A 25489-nucleotide genomic window follows, 5' to 3' on the forward strand; every position below is an offset into this window, starting at 1 on the left:
ACACTGTCAAACACACTCACACACAGACACAAACACACAGACACAGACAGACACAAACACAGACAAAGACACACACATTCACAGACACACACACAGAGACACACATACTCACACACACAGACACACACACAGACACAGACACACACACTCAAAGACACACACAGACACACACACACACAAACACAGACACACACACTCGCACAGACACACACACACACACACAGACACACACACTCGCACAGACACCCACACACTCACACTCACACACACAGTTACACTGACACACACAGACTCAGACACACACACTCACACACACACAGACTCACACACAAAGACACAGACACACACACTCACACAGACACTCACACAGACACAGACACACACACTCACACACACACAGACACAAGCACATAGACACAGACACGCACATTCACACACACACAGAGACACACACAGACACACACACTCACACAGACACACACACACCCACAGACACACTTACACTGACACACACACAAATAGACACACACACAGACACACAGACACAGACACACACACTCACACAGACACACACACACACAGACTCAGAGACACACACTCACAGACAAACACAGACACACACACAAACACACTTACACTGATACACACTCACACACAGACACAAACACACAGACACAGACACACACACTCACACTCACACAGACACACAGACACAGACACTCACACTCACACAGACACACACACACTCACACACACACAGACACACACACACACAAGCACATAGACAGACACACACACTCACACACACAAACACACAGACACACACACACAGACACAGACACACACACTCACAGAGACACACACACACACCCACAGACACACTTACACTGACACACACACAAATGACACACACACAGACACACACACTCACAGACATACACAGAAACACACACACACAGACACAGACACAGACACACACACACTCATACAGACACACACAAACAGACACAGACACAAACACTCACACACACACACACACTTACACTGACAAAGACACAGACACACATACTCACAGACACAAACACATAGACACAGCCACACACACACAGACACACACACAGACACACACACTCACATACACACACAGACACAGACACACACACTCACACACACACACACACACTCACACACACACAAACTCACACACACACAGACACACACAAACGCACACACACACTTACACAGACACACACACACAGACACAAACACATAGACACAGACACACACACTCACACAAGCAGACACACAAACAGACACACACACAGACACAGACACACACACTCACGCTCACACACGCAGAGACACACACACTGTCACACACACTCACACACAGACACAAACACACAGACACAGACTCACACACACTCACACACACACAGACACACACACAAAGACACAGACACACACACTCACACAGACACTCACAAAGACACAGACTCACACACTCACACACACACAGACACACACACAGACACAAGCACATAGACACAGACACACACATTCACACATACACACAGACACACACACGCAGACACACACACTCACACAGACACCCACACACACCCACAGACACACTTACACTGACACACACACAAATAGACACACACACAGACACACAGACACAGACACACACACTCACACAGACACACACACACAGACACAGAGACACACACTCACAGACAAACACAGACACACACACAAACACACTTACACTGATACACACTCACACACAGACACAAACACACAGACACAGACACACACACTCACACACACAGACACAGACACTCACACTCACACAGACACACTCACACACACTCACACACACACAGAGACACACACACACACAAGCACATAGACACAGACACACACACACTCACACACACACACAGACACAGACACACACACTCACACAGACACACACACACACCCACAGACACACTTATACTGACACACACACAAATGACACACACACAGACACAGACACACACACTCACAGACATACACAGAAACACACACACACAGACACAGACACTGACACACACACAAATGACACACACACAGACACACACACTCACAGACATACACAGAAACACACACACACAGACACAGACACAGACACACACACACTCACACAGACACACACAAACAGACACAGACACAAACACTCACACACACACACACACTTACACTGACAAAGACACAGACACACATACTCACAGACACAAACACATAGACACAGCCACACACACACAGACACACACACACACACAGACACACACACAGACACACACACTCACATACACACACAGACACAGACACACACACTCACACACACACACACACTCACACACACACAAACTCACACACACACAGACACACACAAACGCACACACACACTTACACAGACACACACACACAGACACAAACACATAGACACAGACACACACACTCACACAAGCAGACACACAAACAGACACACACACAGACACAGACACACACACTCACGCTCACACACGCAGAGACACACACACTGTCACACACACTCACACACAGACACAAACACACAGACACAGACTCACACACACTCACACACACACAGACACACACACAAAGACACAGACACACACACTCACACAGACACTCACAAAGACACAGACTCACACACTCACACACACACAGACACACACACAGACACAAGCACATAGACACAGACACACACATTCACACATACACACAGACACACACACGCAGACACACACACTCACACAGACACCCACACACACCCACAGACACACTTACACTGACACACACACAAATAGACACACACACAGACACACAGACACAGACACACACACTCACACAGACACACACACACAGACACAGAGACACACACTCACAGACAAACACAGACACACACACAAACACACTTACACTGATACACACTCACACACAGACACAAACACACAGACACAGACACACACACTCACACACACAGACACAGACACTCACACTCACACAGACACACTCACACACACTCACACACACACAGAGACACACACACACACAAGCACATAGACACAGACACACACACACTCACACACACACACAGACACAGACACACACACTCACACAGACACACACACACCCACAGACACACTTACACTGACACACACACAAATGACACACACACAGACACAGACACACACACTCACAGACATACACAGAAACACACACACACAGACACAGACACAGACACACACACACTCACACAGACACACACAAGCAGACACAGACACAAACACTCACACACACACACCGACACACACACACACTTACACTGACAAAGACACAGACACACATACTCACAGACACAAACACATAGACACAGCCACACACACACAGACACACACACAGACACACACACAGACACAAACACATAGACACAGACACACAAACTCACACACACAGACACACACACAGACACACACACACACAGACACAGACACACACACTCACACTCACACACGCAGAGACACACACACTGTCAAACACACTCACACACAGACACACACACACAGACACACACAGACACACACACTCACACAGACACACACACACCCACAGACACACTTACACTGACACACACACAAATAGACACACACACAGACACACAGACACAGACACACACTCTCACACAGACACACACACACACAGACACAGAGACACACACTCACAGACAAACACAGACACACACACAAACACACTTACACTGATACACACTCACACACAGACACAAACACACAGACACACACACTCACACACACACAGACACAGACACTCACACTCACACAGACACACACACACACTCACACACACACAGACACACACACACACACACAAGCACATAGACACAGACACACACACTCACACACACAAACACACAGACACACACACACAGACACAGACACACACACTCACACAGACACACACACACACCCACAGACACACTTACACTGACACACACACAAATGACACACACACAGACACAGACACACACACTCACAGACATACACAGAAACACACACACACAGACACAGACACAGACACACACACACTCACACAGACACACACAAACAGACACAGACACAAACACTCACACACACACACCGACACACACACACACTTACACTGACAAAGACACAGACACACATACTCACATACACACACAGACACAGACACACACACAAACTCACACACACACAGACACACACACTCACAGACACACACAAACGCACACACACACTTACACAGACACACACACAAAGACACAGACACACACACTCACACAGACACTCACAAAGACACAGACACACGCACTCACACACACACAGACACACACACACAGACACAAGCACATAGACACAGACACACACATTCACACACACACACGCAGACACACACACTCACACAGACACACACACCCACAGACACACTTACACTGACACACACACAAATAGACACACACACAGACACACAGACACAGACACACACACTCACACAGACACACACACACACAGACACAGAGACACACACTCACAGACAAACACAGACACACACAAACACACTTACACTGATACACACTCACACACAGACACAAACACACAGACACAGACACACACACTCACACACACACAGACACAGACACTCACACTCACACAGACACACTCACACACACTCACACACACACACAGAGACACACACACACACAAGCACATAGACACAGACACACACACACTCACACACACAAACACACAGACACACACACACAGACACAGACACACACACTCACACAGACACACACACACCCACAGACACACTTACACTGACACACACACAAATGACACACACACAGACACAGACACACACACTCACAGACATACACAGAAACACACACACACAGACACAGACACACACACTCACACAGACACACACAAACAGACACAGACACACACACACACACACACACACAAACGCACACACACACTTACACAGACACACACACACAGACACAAACACATAGACACAGACACACAAACTCACACACACAGACACACACAGACACACACACACACACAGACACAGACACACACACTCACACTCACACACGCAGAGACACACACACTGTCAAACACACTCACACACAGACACAAACACACAGACACAGACTCACACACACTCACACACACACAGACACACACACAAAGACACAGACACACACACTCACACAGACACTCACAAAGACACAGACTCACACACTCACACACACACAGACACACACACAGACACAAGCACATAGACACAGACACACACATTCACACATACACACAGACACACACACGCAGACACACACACTCACACAGACACCCACACACACCCACAGACACACTTACACTGACACACACACAAATAGACACACACACAGACACACAGACACAGACACACACACTCACACAGACACACACACACAGACACAGAGACACACACTCACAGACAAACACAGACACACACACAAACACACTTACACTGATACACACTCACACACAGACACAAACACACAGACACAGACACACACACTCACACACACAGACACAGACACTCACACTCACACAGACACACTCACACACACTCACACACACACAGAGACACACACACACACAAGCACATAGACACAGACACACACACACTCACACACACACACAGACACAGACACACACACTCACACAGACACACACACACCCACAGACACACTTACACTGACACACACACAAATGACACACACACAGACACAGACACACACACTCACAGACATACACAGAAACACACACACACAGACACAGACACTGACACACACACAAATGACACACACACAGACACACACACTCACAGACATACACAGAAACACACACACACAGACACAGACACAGACACACACACACTCACACAGACACACACAAACAGACACAGACACAAACACTCACACACACACACACTTACACTGACAAAGACACAGACACACATACTCACAGACACAAACACATAGACACAGCCACACACACACAGACACACACACACACACAGACACACACACAGACACACACACTCACATACACACACAGACACAGACACACACACTCACACACACACACACACTCACACACACACAAACTCACACACACAGACACACACAAACGCACACACACACTTACACAGACACACACACACAGACACAAACACATAGACACAGACACACACACTCACACAAGCAGACACACAAACAGACACACACACAGACACAGACACACACACTCACGCTCACACACGCAGAGACACACACACTGTCACACACACTCACACACAGACACAAACACACAGACACAGACTCACACACACTCACACACACACAGACACACACACAAAGACACAGACACACACACTCACACAGACACTCACAAAGACACAGACTCACACACTCACACACACACAGACACACACACAGACACAAGCACATAGACACAGACACACACATTCACACATACACACAGACACACACACGCAGACACACACACTCACACAGACACCCACACACACCCACAGACACACTTACACTGACACACACACAAATAGACACACACACAAACACACAGACACAGACACACACACTCACACAGACACACACACACAGACACAGAGACACACACTCACAGACAAACACAGACACACACACAAACACACTTACACTGATACACACTCACACACAGACACAAACACACAGACACAGACACACACACTCACACACACAGACACAGACACTCACACTCACACAGACACACTCACACACACTCACACACACACAGAGACACACACACACACAAGCACATAGACACAGACACACACACACTCACACACACACACAGACACAGACACACACACTCACACAGACACACACACACACCCACAGACACACTTACACTGACACACACACAAATGACACACACACAGACACAGACACACACACTCACAGACATACACAGAAACACACACACACAGACACAGACACAGACACACACACACTCACACAGACACACACAAGCAGACACAGACACAAACACTCACACACACACACCGACACACACACACACTTACACTGACAAAGACACAGACACACATACTCACAGACACAAACACATAGACACAGCCACACACACACAGACACACACACAGACACACACACAGACACAAACACATAGACACAGACACACAAACTCACACACACAGACACACACACAGACACACACACACACAGACACAGACACACACACTCACACTCACACACGCAGAGACACACACACTGTCAAACACACTCACACACAGACACACACACACAGACACACACACTCACACAGACACACACACACCCACAGACACACTTACACTGACACACACACAAATAGACACACACACAGACACACAGACACAGACACACACTCTCACACAGACACACACACACACAGACACAGAGACACACACTCACAGACAAACACAGACACACACACAAACACACTTACACTGATACACACTCACACACAGACACAAACACACAGACACACACACTCACACACACACAGACACAGACACTCACACTCACACAGACACACACACACACTCACACACACACAGACACACACACACACACACACAAGCACATAGACACAGACACACACACTCACACACACAAACACACAGACACACACACACAGACACAGACACACACACTCACACAGACACACACACACACCCACAGACACACTTACACTGACACACACACAATATACACACACACAGACACAGACACACACACTCACAGACATACACAGAAACACACACACACAGACACAGACACAGACACACACACACTCACACAGACACACACAAACAGACACAGACACAAACACTCACACACACACACCGACACACACACACACTTACACTGACAAAGACACAGACACACATACTCACATACACACACAGACACAGACACACACACAAACTCACACACACACAGACACACACACTCACAGACACACACAAACGCACACACACACTTACACAGACACACACACAAAGACACAGACACACACACTCACACAGACACTCACAAAGACACAGACACACGCACTCACACACACACAGACACACACACACAGACACAAGCACATAGACACAGACACACACATTCACACACACACACGCAGACACACACACTCACACAGACACACACACACCCACAGACACACTTACACTGACACACACACAAATAGACACACACACAGACACACAGACACAGACACACACACTCACACAGACACACACACACACAGACACAGAGACACACACTCACAGACAAACACAGACACACACACAAACACACTTACACTGATACACACTCACACACAGACACAAACACACAGACACAGACACACACACTCACACACACACAGACACAGACACTCACACTCACACAGACACACTCACACACACTCACACACACACACAGAGACACACACACACACAAGCACATAGACACAGACACACACACACTCACACACACAAACACACAGACACACACACACAGACACAGACACACACACTCACACAGACACACACACACCCACAGACACACTTACACTGACACACACACAAATGACACACACACAGACACAGACACACACACTCACAGACATACACAGAAACACACACACACAGACACAGACACACACACACTCACACAGACACACACAAACAGACACAGACACAAACACTCACACACACACACAAACGCACACACACACTTACACAGACACACACACACAGACACAAACATAGACACAGACACACAAACTCACACACACAGACACACACAGACACACACACACACACAGACACAGACACACACACTCACACTCACACACGCAGAGACACACACACTGTCAAACACACTCACACACAGACACAAACACACAGACACAGACTCACACACACTCACACACACACAGACACACACACAAAGACACAGACACACACACTCACACAGACACTCACAAAGACACAGACTCACACACTCACACACACACAGACACACACACAGACACAAGCACATAGACACAGACACACACATTCACACATACACACAGACACACACACGCAGACACACACACTCACACAGACACCCACACACACCCACAGACACACTTACACTGACACACACACAAATAGACACACACACAGACACACAGACACAGACACACACACTCACACAGACACACACACACAGACACAGAGACACACACTCACAGACAAACACAGACACACACACAAACACACTTACACTGATACACACTCACACACAGACACAGACACACACACTCACACACACAGACACAGACACTCACACTCACACAGACACACTCACACACACTCACACACACACAGAGACACACACACACACAAGCACATAGACACAGACACACACACACTCACACACACACACAGACACAGACACACACACTCACACAGACACACACACACACCCACAGACACACTTACACTGACACACACACAAATGACACACACACAGACACAGACACACACACTCACAGACATACACAGAAACACACACACACAGACACAGACACAGACACACACACACTCACACAGACACACACAAGCAGACACAGACACAAACACTCACACACACACACCGACACACACACACTTACACTGACAAAGACACAGACACACATACTCACAGACACAAACACATAGACACAGCCACACACACACAGACACACACACAGACACACACACAGACACAAACACATAGACACAGACACACAAACTCACACACACAGACACACACACAGACACACACACACACAGACACAGACACACACACTCACACTCACACACGCAGAGACACACACACTGTCAAACACACTCACACACAGACACACACAGACACACACACACAGACACACACACTCACACAGACACACACACACCCACAGACACACTTACACTGACACACACACAAATAGACACACACACAGACACACAGACACAGACACACACTCTCACACAGACACACACACACACAGACACAGAGACACACACTCACAGACAAACACAGACACACACACAAACACACTTACACTGATACACACTCACACACAGACACAAACACACAGACACACACACTCACACACACACAGACACAGACACTCACACTCACACAGACACACACACACACTCACACACACACAGACACACACACACACACACAAGCACATAGACACAGACACACACACTCACACACACAAACACACAGACACACACACACAGACACAGACACACACACTCACACAGACACACACACACACCCACAGACACACTTACACTGACACACACACAATATACACACACACAGACACAGACACACACACTCACAGACATACACAGAAACACACACACACAGACACAGACACAGACACACACACACTCACACAGACACACACAAACAGACACAGACACAAACACTCACACACACACACCGACACACACACACACTTACACTGACAAAGACACAGACACACATACTCACATACACACACAGACACAGACACACACACAAACTCACACACACACAGACACACACACTCACAGACACACACAAACGCACACACACACTTACACAGACACACACACAAAGACACAGACACACACACTCACACAGACACTCACAAAGACACAGACACACGCACTCACACACACACAGACACACACACACAGACACAAGCACATAGACACAGACACACACATTCACACACACACACGCAGACACACACACTCACACAGACACACACACACCCACAGACACACTTACACTGACACACACACAAATAGACACACACACAGACACAGACACACACACTCACACAGACACACACACACACAGACACAGAGACACACACTCACAGACAAACACAGACACACACACAAACACACTTACACTGATACACACTCACACACAGACACAAACACACAGACACAGACACACACACTCACACACACACAGACACAGACACTCACACTCACACAGACACACTCACACACACTCACACACACACACAGAGACACACACACACACAAGCACATAGACACAGACACACACACACTCACACACACAAACACACAGACACACACACACAGACACAGACACACACACTCACACAGACACACACACACCCACAGACACACTTACACTGACACACACACAAATGACACACACACAGACACAGACACACACACTCACAGACATACACAGAAACACACACACACAGACACAGACACACACACACTCACACAGACACACACAAACAGACACAGACACAAACACTCACACACACACACAAACGCACACACACACTTACACAGACACACACACACAGACACAAACATAGACACAGACACACAAACTCACACACACAGACACACACAGACACACACACACACACAGACACAGACACACACACTCACACTCACACACGCAGAGACACACACACTGTCAAACACACTCACACACAGACACAAACACACAGACACAGACTCACACACACTCACACACACACAGACACACACACAAAGACACAGACACACACACTCACACAGACACTCACAAAGACACAGACTCACACACTCACACACACACAGACACACACACAGACACAAGCACATAGACACAGACACACACATTCACACATACACACAGACACACACACGCAGACACACACACTCACACAGACACCCACACACACCCACAGACACACTTACACTGACACACACACAAATAGACACACACACAGACACACAGACACAGACACACACACTCACACAGACACACACACACAGACACAGAGACACACACTCACAGACAAACACAGACACACACACAAACACACTTACACTGATACACACTCACACACAGACACAGACACACACACTCACACACACAGACACAGACACTCACACTCACACAGACACACTCACACACACTCACACACACACAGAGACACACACACACACAAGCACATAGACACAGACACACACACACTCACACACACACACAGACACAGACACACACACTCACACAGACACACACACACACCCACAGACACACTTACACTGACACACACACAAATGACACACACACAGACACAGACACACACACTCACAGACATACACAGAAACACACACACACAGACACAGACACAGACACACACACACTCACACAGACACACACAAGCAGACACAGACACAAACACTCACACACACACACCGACACACACACACTTACACTGACAAAGACACAGACACACATACTCACAGACACAAACACATAGACACAGCCACACACACACAGACACACACACAGACACACACACAGACACAAACACATAGACACAGACACACAAACTCACACACACAGACACACACACAGACACACACACACACAGACACAGACACACACACTCACACTCACACACGCAGAGACACACACACTGTCAAACACACTCACACACAGACACACACACACAGACACACACAGACACACACACTCACACAGACACACACACACCCACAGACACACTTACACTGACACACACACAAATAGACACACACACAGACACACAGACACAGACACACACTCTCACACAGACACACACACACACAGACACAGAGACACACACTCACAGACAAACACAGACACACACACAAACACACTTACACTGATACACACTCACACACAGACACAAACACACAGACACAGACACACACACTCACACACACACAGACACAGACACTCACACTCACACAGACACACACACACACTCACACACACACAGACACACACACACACACAAGCACATAGACACAGACACACACACTCACACACACAAACACACAGACACACACACACAGACACAGACACACACACTCACACAGACACACACACACACCCACAGACACACTTACACTGACACACACACAAATGACACACACACAGACACAGACACACACACTCACAGACATACACAGAAACACACACACACAGACACAGACACAGACACACACACACTCACACAGACACACACAAACAGACACAGACACAAACACTCACACACACACACCGACACACACACACACTTACACTGACAAAGACACAGACACACATACTCACATACACACACAGACACAGACACACACACAAACTCACACACACACAGACACACACACTCACAGACACACACAAACGCACACACACACTTACACAGACACACACACAAAGACACAGACACACACACTCACACAGACACTCACAAAGACACAGACACACGCACTCACACACACACAGACACACACACACAGACACAAGCACTTAGACACAGACACACACATTCACACACACACACGCAGACACACACACTCACACAGACACACACACACCCACAGACACACTTACACTGACACACACACAAATAGACACACACACAGACACAGACACACACACTCACACAGACACACACACACACAGACACAGAGACACACACTCACAGACAAACACAGACACACACACAAACACACTTACACTGATACACACTCACACACAGACACAAACACACAGACACAGACACACACACTCACACACACACAGACACAGACACTCACACTCACACAGACACACTCACACACACTCACACACACACACATAGACACACACACACACAAGCACATAGACACAGACACACACACACTCACACACACAAACACACAGACACACACACACAGACACAGACACACACACTCACACAGACACACACACACCCACAGACACACTTACACTGACACACACACAAATGACACACACACAGACACAGACACACACACTCACAGACATACACAGAAACACACACACACAGACACAGACACACAAACACTCACACACACACACAAACGCACACACACACTTACACAGACACACACACAGACACAAACACATAGACACAGACACACAAACTCACACACACAGACACACACACACACAGACACAGACACACACACTCACACTCACACACGCAGAGACACACACACTGTCAAACACACTCACACACAGACACAAACACACAGACACAGACGCACACACTCACACACACAGACACACACACTCAGACACAAGCACATAGACACAGACACACACATTCACACACACACAGACACACACACAGACACACACACACACACACACACAGACACACACACACACCCACAGACACACTTACACTGACACACACACAAATAGACACACACACACACAAATAGACACACACACAGACACACAGACACAGACACACACACACACAGACACAGAGACACACACTCACAGACAAACACAGACACACACACAAACACACTTACACTGATACACACTCACACACAGACACAAACACACAGACACAGACACACACACTCACACACACACAGACACACACACAGACACAGACGCTCACACACAAACAGACACACATACAGACACAGACACACACACTCACACAGACACACAAACACACCCACAGACACAGACACACACACTCACAAACACACACACAGACACAGACAGACACAAACACAGACAAAGACACACACATTCACAGACACACACACACAGACACACATACTCACACACACAGACACACACACAGACACAGACACACACACTCAAAGACACACACAGACACACACACACACAAACACAGACACACACACTCGCACAGACACACACACACACACACACAGACACACACACTCGCACAGACACCCACACACTCACACTCACACACACAGTTACACTGACACACACAGACTCAGACACACACACTCACACACACACAGACTCACACACAAAGACACAGACACACACACTCACACAGACACTCACACAGACACAGACACACACACTCACACACACACAGACACAAGCACATAGACACAGACACGCACATTCACACACACACAGAGACACACACAGACACACACACTCACACAGACACACACACACCCACAGACACACTTACACTGACACACACACAAATAGACACACACACAGACACACAGACACAGACACACACACTCACACAGACACACACACACACAGACTCAGAGACACACACTCACAGACAAACACAGACACACACACAAACACACTTACACTGATACACACTCACACACAGACACAAACACACAGACACAGACACACACACTCACACTCACACAGACACACAGACACAGACACTCACACTCACACAGACACACACACACTCACACACACACAGACACACACACACACAAGCACATAGACAGACACACACACTCACACACACAAACACACAGACACACACACACAGACACAGACACACACACTCACAGAGACACACACACACACCCACAGACACACTTACACTGACACACACACAAATGACACACACACAGACACACACACTCACAGACATACACAGAAACACACACACACAGACACAGACACAGACACACACACACTCACACAGACACACACAAACAGACACAGACACAAACACTCACACACACACACACACTTACACTGACAAAGACACAGACACACATACTCACAGACACAAACACATAGACACAGCCACACACACACAGACACACACACACACAGACACACACACAGACACACACACTCACATACACACACAGACACAGACACACACACTCACACACACACACACTCACACACACACAAACTCACACACACACAGACACACACAAACGCACACACACACTTACACAGACACACACACACAGACACAAACACATAGACACAGACACACACACTCACACAAGCAGACACAGACACAAACACTCACACACACAGACACAGACACACACACTCACGCTCACACACGCAGAGACACACACACTGTCACACACACTCACACACAGACACAAACACACAGACACAGACTCACACACACTCACACACACACAGACACACACACAAAGACACAGACACACACACTCACACAGACACTCACAAAGACACAGACTCACACACTCACACACACACAGACACACACACAGACACAAGCACATAGACACAGACACACACATTCACACATACACACAGACACACACACGCAGACACACACACTCACACAGACACCCACACACACCCACAGACACACTTACACTGACACACACACAAATAGACACACACACAGACACACAGACACAGACACACACACTCACACAGACACACACACACAGACACAGAGACACACACTCACAGACAAACACAGACACACACACAAACACACTTACACTGATACACACTCACACACAGACACAAACACACAGACACAGACACACACACTCACACACACAGACACAGACACTCACACTCACACAGACACACTCACACACACTCACACACACACAGAGACACACACACACACAAGCACATAGACACAGACACACACACACTCACACACACACACAGACACAGACACACACACTCACACAGACACACACACACACCCACAGACACACTTACACTGACACACACACAAATGACACACACACAGACACAGACACACACACTCACAGACATACACAGAAACACACACACACAGACACAGACACAGACACACACACACTCACACAGACACACACAAGCAGACACAGACACAAACACTCACACACACACACCGACACACACACACACTTACACTGACAAAGACACAGACACACATACTCACAGACACAAACACATAGACACAGCCACACACACACAGACACACACACAGACACACACACAGACACAAACACATAGACACAGACACACAAACTCACACACACAGACACACACACAGACACACACACACACAGACACAGACACACACACTCACACTCACACACGCAGAGACACACACACTGTCAAACACACTCACACACAGACACACACACACAGACACACACAGACACACACACTCACACAGACACACACACACCCACAGACACACTTACACTGACACACACACAAATAGACACACACACAGACACACAGACACAGACACACACTCTCACACAGACACACACACACACAAACAAAGAGACACACACTCACAGACAAACACAGACACACACACAAACACACTTACACTGATACACACTCACACACAGACACAAACACACAGACACACACACTCACACACACACAGACACAGACACTCACACTCACACAGACACATACACACACTCACACACACACAGACACACACACACACACACAAGCACATAGACACAGACACACACACTCACACACACAAACACACAGACACACACACACAGACACAGACACACACACTCACACAGACACACACACACACCCACAGACACACTTACACTGACACACACACAAATGACACACACACAGACACAGACACACACACTCACAGACATACACAGAAACACACACACACAGACACAGACACAGACACACACACACTCACACAGACACACACAAACAGACACAGACACAAACACTCACACACACACACCGACACACACACACACACTTACACTGACAAAGACACAGACACACATACTCACATACACACACAGACACAGACACACACACAAACTCACACACACACAGACACACACACTCACAGACACACACAAACGCACACACACACTTACACAGACACACACACAAAGACACAGACACACACACTCACACAGACACTCACAAAGACACAGACACACGCACTCACACACACACAGACACACACACACAGACACAAGCACATAGACACAGACACACACATTCACACACACACACGCAGACACACACACTCACACAGACACACACACACCCACAGACACACTTACACTGACACACACACAAATAGACACACACACAGACACACAGACACAGACACACACACTCACACAGACACACACACACACAGACACAGAGACACACACTCACAGACAAACACAGACACACACAAACACACTTACACTGATACACACTCACACACAGACACAAACACACAGACACAGACACACACACTCACACACACACAGACACAGACACTCACACTCACACAGACACACTCACACACACTCACACACACACACAGAGACACACACACACACAAGCACATAGACACAGACACACACACACTCACACACACAAACACACAGACACACACACACAGACACAGACACACACACTCACACAGACACACACACACCCACAGACACACTTACACTGACACACACACAAATGACACACACACAGACACAGACACACACACTCACAGACATACACAGAAACACACACACACAGACACAGACACACACACACTCACACAGACACACACAAACAGACACAGACACAAACACTCACACACACACACAAACGCACACACACACTTACACAGACACACACACACAGACACAAACACATAGACACAGACACACAAACTCACACACACAGACACACACACAGACACACACACACACAGACACAGACACACACACTCACACTCACACACGCAGAGACACACACACTGTCAAACACACTCACACACAGACACAAACACACAGACACAGACGCACACACTCACACACACACAGACACACACACAGACACAAGCACATAGACAGACACACACATTCACACACACACACACACACAGACACACACACACAGACACACACACACAGACACAGACACTCACACACAAACAGACACACATACAGACACAGACACACACACTCACACAGACACACAAACACACCCACAGACACAGACACACACACTCACAAACACACACACCGACACAGACAGACACAAACACAGACAAAGACACACACATTCACAGACACACACACACACACACAGACACACACACTCACACACACAGACACACACACAGACACAGACACACACACTCACAGACACACACAGACACACACAGACACAGACACAGACACACACACTCGCACAGACACACACACACACACAGACGCACACACTCGCACAGACACCCACACACTCACACTCACACACACAGTTACACTGACACACACACAGACTCAGACACACACACTCACAGACACACACAGGCACACACAGAGACATTTACTCTGACACACACACACATACAGACACACACACACAGACACAGACACGCACACTCGCACAGAAACACACAGACACACACAGACACACACACTCACACACACAGACACACACACACACTGACAGATACACACAGACACACACACACTTACACTGACACACACACAGACACAGACACACACACTCGCACAGACACACACACACTCAGACACACACAGACAGAAACACATAGACACAGATACACGCTCACAGACACACACAGACACACACACAGACGCAGTCACACACACTCACACAGACACACACACACCCACAGACACAGACACACACACTCACAAACACACACACACAGACACAAAAACACACAAACACAGACACACACATTCACAGACACACACACTCACACACAGAGACACACACACAGACACAGACACACACACTCACACAGTCACACACACACGCACAGACACACACACAGACACACACAGACAGATACACACACAGACAGACACAGACACACACATACAGACACAGACACACACACACAGACACAGTCACACATATTCACTGACACACACAGACACACACACACACACACACACACAGACACAGACAGACACACACACAGACACACACACAGACACAGACACACACGCACTTACACTGACACACACAAAGACACACACACACAGACACAGACACGCACACTCACACAGACACAGACACACAGACACAGTCACACACACTCAGACACATACACAGACAAAGACACACACACACACAGACACAGACACACACACAGACACACACACACACAGACACAGACACACACACTCACACACGCAGAGACACACACACTGTCACACACACTCACACACAGACACAAACACACAGACACAGACTGACACACACTCACACACACACAGACTCACACACAAAGACACAGACACACACACTCACACAGACACTCACACAGACACAGACACACACACTCACACACACACAGACACAAGCACATAGACACAGACACGCACATTCACACACACACAGAGACACACACAGACACACACACTCACACAGACACACACACACCCACAGACACACTTACACTGACACACACACAAATAGACACACACACAGACACACAGACACAGACACACACACTCACACAGACACACACACACACGGACACAGAGACACACACTCACAGACAAACACAGACACACACACAAACACACTTACACTGATACACACTCACACACAGACACAAACACACAGACACAGACACACACACTCACACTCACACAGACACACACACAGACACAGACACTCACACTCACACAGACAGACACACACACTCACACACACACAGACACACACACACACAAGCACATAGACAGACACACACACTCACACACACAAACACACAGACACACACACACAGACACAGACACACACACTCACAGAGACACACACACACACCCACAGACACACTTACACTGACACACACACAAATGACACACACACAGACACAGACACACACACTCACAGACATACACAGAAACACACACACACAGACACAGACACAGACACACACACACTCACACAGACACACACAAACAGACACAGACACAAACACTCACACACACACACCGACACACACACACACTTACACTGACAAAGACACAGACACACATACTCACAGACACAAACACATAGACACAGCCACACACACACAGACACACACACACACACACACACAGACACACACACAGACACACACACTCACATACACACACAGACACAGACACACACACAAACTCACACACACACAGACACACACACTCACAGACACACACAAACGCACACACACACTTACACAGACACACACACAAAGACACAGACACACACACTCACACAGACACTCACAAAGACACAGACACACACACTCACACACACACAGACACACACACACAGACACAAGCACATAGACACAGACACACACATTCACACACACACACAGACACACACACGCAGACACACACACTCACACAGACACACACACACCCACAGACACACTTACACTGACACACACACAAATAGACACACACACAGACACACAGACACAGACACACACACTCACACAGACACACACACACACAGACACAGAGACACACACTCACAGACAAACACAGACACACACACAAACACACTTACACTGATACACACTCACACACAGACACAAACACACAGACACAGACACACACACTCACACACACACAGACACAGACACTCACACTCACACAGACACACTCACACACACTCACACACACACACAGAGACACACACACACACAAGCACATAGACACAGACACACACACACTCACACACACAAACACACAGACACACACACACAGACACACACACTCACACAGACACACACACACCCACAGACACACTTACACTGACACACACACAAATGACACACACACAGACACAGACACACACACTCACAGACATACACAGAAACACACACACAGACACAGACACACACACACTCACACAGACACACACAAACAGACACAGACACAAACACTCACACACACACACAAACGCACACACACACTTACACAGACACACACACACAGACACAAACACATAGACACAGACACACAAACTCACACACACAGACACACACAGACACACACACACACACAGACACACACACACACACTCACACTCACACACGCAGAGACACACACACTGTCAAACACACTCACACACAGACACAAACACACAGACACAGACGCACACACTCACACACACAGACACACACACTCAGACACAAGCACATAGACACAGACACACACATTCACACACACACAGACACACACACAGACACACACACACACACACAGACACACACACACACCCACAGACACACTTACACTGACACACACAAATAGACACACACACACACAAATAGACACACACACAGACACACAGACACAGACACACACACACACAGACACAGAGACACACACTCACAGACAAACACAGACACACACACAAACACACTTACACTGATACACACTCACACACAGACACAAACACACAGACACAGACACACACACTCACACACACACAGACACACACAGAGACACAGACGCTCACACACAAACAGACACACATACAGACACAGACACACACACTCACACAGACACACAAACACACCCACAGACACAGACACACACACTCACAAACACACACACAGACACAGACAGACACAAACACAGACAAAGACACACACATTCACAGACACACACACACAGACACACATACTCACACACACAGACACACACACAGACACAGACACACACACTCAATGACACACACAGACACACACACACACACAAACACAGACACACACACTCGCACAGACACACACACACACACAGACACACACACTCGCACAGACACCCACACACTCACACTCACACACACAGTTACACTGACACACACAGACTCAGACACACACACTCACACACACACAGACTCACACACAAAGACACAGACACACACACTCACACAGACACTCACACAGACACAGACACACACACTCACACACACACAGACACAAGCACATAGACACAGACACGCACATTCACACACACACAGAGACACACACAGACACACACACTCACACAGACACACACACACCCACAGACACACTTACACTGACACACACACAAATAGACACACACACAGACACACAGACACAGACACACACACTCACACAGACACACACACACACAGACTCAGAGACACACACTCACAGACAAACACAGACACACTCACAAACACACGTACACTGATACACACTCACACACAGACACAAACACACAGACACAGACACACACACTCACACTCACACAGACACACACAGACACAGACACTCACACTCACACAGACACACACACACTCACACACACACAGACACACACACACACAAGCACATAGACAGACACACACACTCACACACACAAACACACAGACACACACACACAGACACAGACACACACACTCACAGAGACACACACCCACACCCACAGACACACTTACACTGACACACACACAAATGACACACACACAGACACACACACTCACAGACATACACAGAAACACACACACACAGACACAGACACAGACACACACACACTCACACAGACACACACAAACAGACACAGACACAAACACTCACACACACACACTTACACTGACAAAGACACAGACACACATACTCACAGACACAAACACATAGACACAGCCACACACACACAGACACACACACACACACAGACACACACACAGACACACACACTCACATACACACACAGACACAGACACACACACTCACACACACACACTCACACACACACAAACTCACACACACACAGACACACACAAACGCACACACACACTTACACAGACACACACACACAGACACAAACACATAGACACAGACACACACACTCACACAAGCAGACACACAAACAGACACACACACAGACACAGACACACACACTCACGCTCACACACGCAGAGACACACACACTGTCACACACACTCACACACAGACACAAACACACAGACACAGACTCACACACACTCACACACACACAGACACACACACAAAGACACAGACACACACACTCACACAGACACTCACAAAGACACAGACTCACACACTCACACACACACAGACACACACACAGACACAAGCACATAGACACAGACACACACATTCACACATACACACAGACACACACACGCAGACACACACACTCACACAGACACCCACACACACCCACAGACACACTTACACTGACACACACACAAATAGACACACACACAGACACACAGACACAGACACACACACTCAGACAGACACACACACACAGACACAGAGACACACACTCACAGACAAACACAGACACACACACAAACACACTTACACTGATACACACTCACACACAGACACAAACACACAGACACACTCACACACACTCACACACACACAGAGACACACACACACACAAGCACATAGACACAGACACACACACACTCACACACACACAGACACAGACACACACACTCACACAGACACACACACACACCCACAGACACACTTACACTGACACACACACAAATGACACACACACAGACACAGACACACACACTCACAGACATACACAGAAACACACACACACAGACACAGACACAGACACACACACACTCACACAGACACACACAAGCAGACACAGACACAAACACTCACACACACACACCGACACACACACACACTTACACTGACAAAGACACAGACACACATACTCACAGACACAAACACATAGACACAGCCACACACACACAGACACACACACAGACACACACACAGACACAAACACATAGACACAGACACACAAACTCACACACACAGACACACACACAGACACACACACACACACAGACACAGACACACACACTCACACTCACACACGCAGAGACACACACACTGTCAAACACACTCACACACAGACACACACACACAGACACACACAGACACACACACTCACACAGACACACACACACCCACAGACACACTTACACTGACACACACACAAATAGACACACACACAGACACACAGACACAGACACACACTCTCACACAGACACACACACACACAGACACAGAGACACACACTCACAGACAAACACAGACACACACACAAACACACTTACACTGATACACACTCACACACAGACACAAACACACAGACACACACACTCACACACACACAGACACAGACACTCACACTCACACAGACACACACACACACTCACACACACACAGACACACACACACACACACAAGCACATAGACACAGACACACACACTCACACACACAAACACACAGACACACACACACAGACACAGACACACACACTCACACAGACACACACACACCCACAGACACACTTACACTGACACACACACAAATGACA

This window comes from Hemitrygon akajei, chromosome 28, assembly GCF_048418815.1.
Source record: "Hemitrygon akajei chromosome 28, sHemAka1.3, whole genome shotgun sequence".
In the NCBI taxonomy this organism is placed as follows: domain Eukaryota; kingdom Metazoa; phylum Chordata; class Chondrichthyes; order Myliobatiformes; family Dasyatidae; genus Hemitrygon; species Hemitrygon akajei.